Here is a 7,623-nt window from a genome sequence, read left to right as displayed (position 1 = left end):
CCGGTCCTGCACCATCCTCACAATTGTTGGTGTGTTTGAGCCCATTGTTGCAGCCATTGTGTCAGTTCATCTTCTTAAGGGTCTTCTTCTTTTGCTGACCCTCTACTTTACCGAGCATGATGTCCTTCTCCAGGGACTGGTTCCTCCTGATAAACATGTCTGATAACATGTCCAAAGTGTGTGAGATGAAGTCTCGCCATCTTCGCTTCCAAGGAGAATTATGGCTGTGCTTCTTCCAAGACAGATTTGTTCGTTCTTCTGCAGTCCGTGGTATACTAAATATTCTTTGCCAACACCATAATCCACAGGCATCAATTCTTCAGTCTTATTCATTGTCCAGCTTTCACATGCATATGAGGTGATTGAAAATACTATTGCTTGGGTCAAGTGTCTCTTAGTCCTCAAGGTTTAACATCTTTGTTTTTTACCACTTTAAAGAGGTCTTTTGCAGCAGATTTGCCCAATGCAATATGTTGTTTGATTTCTTGACTGCTCCTTCCATGGGCGTTAATTGTGAATCCAGGTAAACTGAAATCCTTGACAACTTCAACATTTCCTCTGTTTATCATGATGTTGCTTGTAGGTCCATTTGTGAGGATTTTTGTTTTCTTTATGTTGAGGTATAATCCATACTGAAGGCTTTAGTCTTTGATCTTCATCAATAAGTGCTTCTAGTCTACTTTCAGCAAGCAAGGTTGTGTCATCTGCATATAGCAGGTTATAATGAGTCATCCTCCAATCCTGATGCCCCTTTCTTCTTCATGTAGTTCAGCTTCTTAGGTTGTTTGCTCAGCATACAGATTGAATAAGTATGGTGAAAGGATACAACCCTGACATCCACTGTTCTGATTTTAAACCACACAGTATCCACTTATTCTGTTTGAACGACTACCTCTTGATCTGTGTACAGATTCCTCATGAGCACAATTAAGTGTTCTGAAGTTCCCATTCTTCAAAATGTTATCCATAATTTGTTATGTTCCACACAGTCTAATGCCTTTGCATAGTGAATAAAACACAGGTAAACATCTTTCTGGTATTCTCTGCTCTCTGCCAAGATCCATCTGACATCTGCAGTGGTATCCCTCATTCCACGTCCTCTGCTGAATTGTCCTCGAATTTCTGGCAGTTCCATGTCAGTGCCCTGCTGCAGCCATTTTTGAATGATCCTCAGCATGATTTTACTTGCATGTGATATTAATGATATTGTTCAATGATTCTGCAATCCGTTGGAGCACCTTTCTTTGGAATGGGTACAAGTATGGATCTCTTCCAGTCAGTTGCCAGGTAGCTGTCTTCCAAATTTCTTGGCATAGACAAGTGAGAGCTTCCACTGTTGCATCCATTTGTTGAAACATCTCACTTGCTATTCTGTCAATTCTTGGAGCTTTATTTTTCACCAGTTTCCTTCAGTGCAGCTTGGACTTCTACCTTCAATACCATTGGTTCTTGATCCCATGCTACCTCCTGAAATGGTTGAACATCGACCAGTTCTTTTTGGTACAGTAACTGTGTATTCCTTCCGTCTTCTTTTGATGCTTCCTGTGTCGTTTAGTATTTTGCCTGTGGAATCCTTCAGTATTGCAACTCGAGGCTTGGATTTTTTCTTCAGTTCTTTCCCTTTTGGTTTTCTAACTCCAGGTCTTTGCACATTTCATTATAATATTTTACTTTATCTTCTCGAGCCATCCTTTGAAATCTTCTGTTCAGCTCTTTTATTTCATCATTTCTTTTTTTTTTTTGCTTAGCTACTCTACGTTCAAGAGCAAGTTTCAGAGTCTCTTCTGACATCCATTTTGGTCTTTTCTTTCTTTTTTGCTTTCTTCATGCGTGATGTCCTTGATGTCATTCCACATCTTGCCTGGTCTTCAGTCATTAGTGTTCAGTGTGCAAATCTATTCTTGAGATGGTCTCTGAATTCAGGTGAGATGTATTCACGGTTGTACTTTGGCTGTCGTTGACTTGTTTTAATTTTCTTCAGCTTCATCTTGAACTTGCATATGAGCAGCTGATGGTCTGTTCCGCAGTTGACCCCTTGCCTTGTTTTTTGAGTGACAGTGTTGAGCTTCTCCATTGTCTCTTTCCACAAATGTAGTCGATTTGATTCCTGTGTGTTCCATCTGGCGAGGTCTACATGTATAGTCGCTGTTTATGTTGTTGAAAAAAGGTATTTCCAATGAATATGTCATTGGTTTTGTAAAGTTCTGTCATGTGATCTCCGGCATTGTTTCTGTCACCAAGGCCGTATTTTCCAACTACTGATCCTTCTTCTTTGTTTCCAGCTTTCACATTCCAATCACCAGTAATTATCAGCACATCTTGATTGCATGTTTGATCAATTTCAGACTGAAGTTGGTAAAAATCTTCAAATTTGTTCATCTTTGGCATTAGTGATTGGTACATAAATTTGAATAATAGTCATATTAAGTGGTCTTCCTTGTAGGTGTATATGTATTATCCTATCATGGACAGCACTGTATTTCAGGATAGATCCTGAAATATTCTTTTTGGTGATGAACACGATGCTGTTCCTCTTCAGTTTGTCATTTCTGGTGTAATAGGTCATACTGTTGTTTGATTCACAATGGCCAATACCAGTCCATTTCAGCTCACTAATGCCTAGAGGATTTTGATCTTTAAGTGTTCCATTTCATTTTCGACAACTTCCAGTTTTCTTTAATTCATAACTTTGCACAGTCCTCGTTCTATCACGGTCATTAATGGATGTTTGCAGCTATTCTCATTTTGAGTCGTGCTACATCAGCAGATGAAGGTCCTGAAAGCTTGACTCCATCCACGTCATTAAGATCGACTCTACTTTGAGGAGGCAGCTCTTCCCCAGTCATATTTTGAGTGCCTTCCAACTTGAGGGGCTCATCTTCCGGCACTGTATCAGACAGTGTTTTGCTGCTATTCATAAAGTTTTCACTGGCCAGTTCTTTCAGAAGTAGATCCCCAGGTCCTTCTTCCCAGTCTGTCTTACTCTGGAAGCTCTGCTGCAACCTGTTCACCATGGGTGACGCTGCTGGTATTTGAAATACTGGTGGCATAGCTTCCATCATCACAACAACACTCAAGCCAACACAGTATGACGAACTGACAGATGAGTGGTGGAAATTGTAGCTATAATGAGCCAGTAATAATTATCTGTATTCTTTTGAGAAGAGAATGGTATTTTTTTTGTTTGTATTTATTTTGCCCAGTATATTAGCCAACTGTTTTTTTGTGGTTTCTCTTACCCAGAAAGTTTATCAATTCTAATGTAAGTCAGTAGTGTTGGTAAAATAGACCTCACTTTTTCTTTTTTAAAATTTATACTTGTTTTAACCTCTTCAAGTAGGCCTAATGCTCTTATCACTAATTTCTGTACAAGAAGCTAATAAGGAATGGTGCATGCTAGAGTAATTTTGTTACCGTTTATAAACTGAAAGTAATCTTCTAGGCAACTTTTCTTTAAACAAACACAAAAACACAACTAGGTAGTATGGGCTTAGTTTACCTTTCTTGATATTAATCACCTTTTGCATACATTTAAAAAAAATCACAAGACAAGCATAATAAATTTCTGTCAAATAGCTGACTTAAGCCAAAATGAAATTTAAATTTTCTAAGGATAGGCTTAGTAGATTTAGATTTAAATAAAACTTTTAAATTTCTGTTACTTATAACTTGAGAATTTATTGACAGTGTTGAGGAAAGCTAACTTAAAACCCTAAGCTAAAACAATATGAATAAAAATACAGCCTAAGACATTTAGCAGTTAAAAAGAAAATTATTAAATCAGTATTTTGTTTCTTCATGCATAAAAATATACAGTTTTTGAAACTAGAAGTAAGGAATAGAATTTCACCCTCTTTAATGTGAAACCTCTGCTTATTTTTGCTGCATAAATACTCAATTCTGGGTCAAACTTGAGATAAACACATACAGATTTTATTTTCCACTGAAGTGAGACAGTTTCAGTCTTTGCTGTTGATGTTGTTGAAACAAGAAAAAGCTGGCTCATACATGTCAGAAGTTGAAAACTACAGACAAATGTTCATTGCTTTCTTATGTATGACAGGATATTCTTCTTTCACAGAAATGTAGAACTTGTCTCTGGGCAGATTAGTAAATTTCCCCTGGAGTTTAAGATTACTAGACTGCATTTACAAAGTTCTTTTTTTCCTCTAAGTTTCCTTCTCAGATGAGCAGAAGATTCAGACAAGGTGCCCTTCACCTAGGCATACATTTGTGTTGAAAGGGAGGGAAAATATTATTTTTGTTTTTTAGTTTTTTAGTTCTTGATACATTAGACTTGCTGATTTCCTTTTGCTACATGACTTTTCCAGAGATTTTCCTTTGAAATCCCAAAGTCATGTCACTTGAAGTCAGAGTATTTTTTTCTAGGGCCTTTCAGAAACTTGTTCATCTGGTTCACAGGATAAAAAAAAGTCTCGTAAGAAAGCTTCTGCAGTCGTCCTTCATCTTCAAAGCACTTGGTAAAGTACGGCCTACCATTTTCTTGAAAGTACTTCTGTAATTCATCTTTCAGCTTTAAATGTTGTATTGAGAACTCCTCTGCTAAGCCAATGGATTTCGGTATGTAGTAGGAGGTTTATGTGCTCAAGTGAACTGGTCTTTGTTTAATAAAGCAAATCATTTTTGTAGCATCATTAACACATTTCATTTCCAAGGGTTTTTGATACTAGCGCCTCTCAGAAGAAAGCAATGTCCTGGGACAACATCAGGATTTTTTTTCTGAGGAGAGGCAAATCCTTTCCCTGAGCCAACCTTTGATGGGGCACCGCACTGTTGATGCGAACAGTTCCTTCGAGACAGACTTTTTGTTTCCAGAAAAGAAGATACCACATTAAATATGTTCTGCCCTTTGCTTGTTACTAGCAGTTCTTTGCCAAAGTCTCACCATAGAGCAACTGGCGAGTTTCAACCACCGACCTTTCGGTCAGCAGCTGAGGGCTTATCCACTGTACCATGCTTATGGTGAAATCTTGTATACTTTCCCCTGAGATCAGGAAAAAGACAAGGGTACCTGATTGTCACAACTCCTCTTCTGCATTGTACTGAAAGTCCTACCTACTGTAGTAAGGCAGGAAAAAAAGAAAGGGATAAAAATTGAAAAGGAAGAAGTAAAACTGCAGATGACATAGTACATAGGAAAGCCCAAAGAATGTGTAAACTGTTAGAATTAGTAAGTGAATTAGTAAGAGCATTAGATACCAGGTCAAAATAAAAAAAATCAGTTTCTGTAAATTTACAAGAAAATAATACCAAAGGCAGTTTACCAAAAATCATCTAATAACTTGGAATAAATTTAGCATAGATATTTAATATGTTCACTGAAAACTAAGTAGTCTTTAGCTTTAGAGTAGTATGTAGTCTCATTGAATATACTGTGGACTGCCAGAGGAAAGAACAAATCTTAGAAGAAGCACAACTAGAATGCTCCCTAGAAGTGAGTATGGTGAGACTTCGGCTTTCTGACTTTGTATGCATCATGAGGAAAGACTGGTCCCTAGAAAAGGACATCATGTTTGGTAAAGTAGAGGGTCAGTGAAAATGAGAAAAACCCTCAGTCAGGTGAATTGACACAGTAGCTGCAACAGTGGGCTCAGACATACCAACAATCATGAAGATGGTGCTGTACTTAAGGTCGCCATGAGTTGGAGCCAACTTGAAAGCAACTAACAACAGCAGCAAATAAGCCCTCTTTCACTTTTCATTTTGTTTTTTTAACTCCTGATCTAAGAGCAAGAAATAATTATTTTTCTTGAGTTGTATTCATTTTTATTTACTTATTTTTTGGATTAACTTGGCCTTTTGATTATATTATTATATTTGATTATGTTGTAGTTAGATGCCACTGAGTCAATTTTGACTCATAGTAACCCTGTGTGACAGAGTAGAACTGCCCCGTAAGGTTTTCTAGGCTATAATCTTAATGAGAGCAGATCATCAGCTCTTTATCCTGTGGAGCTGCTGGGTGGGTTTGAATGGCTAACCTTCTGGTTAACAGCTGAGCACTTCACCATTGTGCCACCGGAGCTCCTTTATATTTGATTATAGTTGGGAGAAATTTTTAATGTGAAGGAAACAAAGGAAAATGTATCAGAACTGATAATCAGCAATAATGGAATAATTATTTTGAAAGACTTCCCCTGACTGTCTTTAGATAAGTAAACCACCCTTCCAGATCCGTATATCCAAAAATCTATTGCACTGATCTTCATCTTTCCTTGACTGACCACCCATTTAAAAAAAAATTTTTTTAGCTGATTCTTTATATTGTACCACTGTACTGATATAGTAAAACCTGCAAAAGCCGGAACCTGTGTAAGGCAGATACCTGTCAGAGAAGGGAAAACTGAGATATTTTCCACTAATAGTGATGTTATTGTTGTTAAAGGTGCCGTTGAGTCGCTTCTAGCTCATAGCGACCCTGTAGATAGAAAGCGATAGACAAGTGGTAGGACTGCACCCTGTCAGAGGTGGGAACTAGCAAGACCCAGAAAAACAAAGCAGTCCTGTTGAGTTCGGCTCTCACAGGTTTCACTGTACATTGTTTATGTTATAAACTTGTGCAGAAATAGAAATTAAAAAGATGGAGATAAAAAGTAAAATATAGACTTTTAAAATAATTTTTATTTTTTAACAGTATAAAGAAACCATTTGCTGACTGAAGGTAGTATGACTGGACGTGTGTCATCATGTCTGAAAATCTCCATTTAAGCTTTTCTTATAAAGTTATTTGGAGATCTGGTTTTAAGTTTAGTTTATTTGAATCCTTGGTTTTAATTTCTACCATAGCTATAAATATCCTCATAATGATTTATACATGTAAAGGGAAGAAAGTACATGTATTAGTTTTGTTTTGCTGCTGTACCAAATTACCACAAACTTAGTGGCTTAAAACAACACTAACTCACTGTCTTATACTTGTGGAAGTCAGAAATTCAAAACCATTCTCACTGAGCTCAAGTTAAGGTGTTGGCAGGGCTCATTCCTTCTGGTGGTGCTGAGGGGGAAATCTGTTTCATTTTTCACTCTCCGGAGGCCGCCTGCGTTCCTTGGCTCATGGCCCCTTCTTCACATCACTCCAACTTCTTTGATCTTCACATCTGCTGCTCACTCTGCCTCCCCCTTACAAGGATCCTTGTGATTGCTTTGGGCCTACTTGGATAAAGCACGATAATCTCTCGTCTTGTGATCCTTAGCTTAATCACATCAGCAGAAAAAGTCCCTTTTGCCACAGTAAGTCATAGGTTTTGGGGATTTCAACATGGACATCTTTGAGGGAGCCATTCAGTCAATCACAGTATTACAAAATTACAACATTAATTTTTTAAATCCCATCTTACCAGTTAGGCAATTTGGCTCATAAATTTCCATCTTTCCTTCTATCACTCAGTTCATGCAAATGTGTCAGTAAGGGTAACAATTTCTTATATTTTTGACAAATTGATTTTAAACTCACAGTTTTATTTGAAAGATTTTCTTAAAGGTTAGAAAATTGTTTCTAAAACTTTTAAGATGTGCAGATATGAGAGTTTGTATTCTTACATGTTTTTCACTTCTGAAGTAACATAATGATGGAAACATTTCCAAGACATTCTTTTTCAAAAT

General features: G+C 37.3%; 1 protein-coding gene across 2 annotated transcripts in view; it reads left to right on the top strand.

The window, feature by feature from the left end:
• The window catches only part of GTF2E2 (general transcription factor IIE subunit 2), an 80,978-nt gene that overhangs the window by 38,556 nt on the left and 34,799 nt on the right, over nucleotides 1-7,623 (top strand). Inside the window, exon 1 of one of the 2 annotated variants that reach the window (XM_023737826.1) lies at nucleotides 2,998-4,481. The exons of the other annotated variant lie outside the window; for it this stretch is intronic. The gene's annotated coding sequence lies outside the window, so the exon portion shown is untranslated. Of the gene's footprint in view, nucleotides 1-2,997; nucleotides 4,482-7,623 lie in introns of those variants that run through there. 2 annotated transcript variants of the gene reach the window in all.

This window comes from Trichechus manatus, unplaced genomic scaffold (assembly GCF_000243295.1).
Source record: "Trichechus manatus latirostris isolate Lorelei unplaced genomic scaffold, TriManLat1.0 scaffold00109, whole genome shotgun sequence".
Classification (NCBI taxonomy): Eukaryota; Metazoa; Chordata; class Mammalia; order Sirenia; family Trichechidae; genus Trichechus; species Trichechus manatus.
This window is presented reverse-complemented; position numbering and strand designations above follow the sequence as displayed.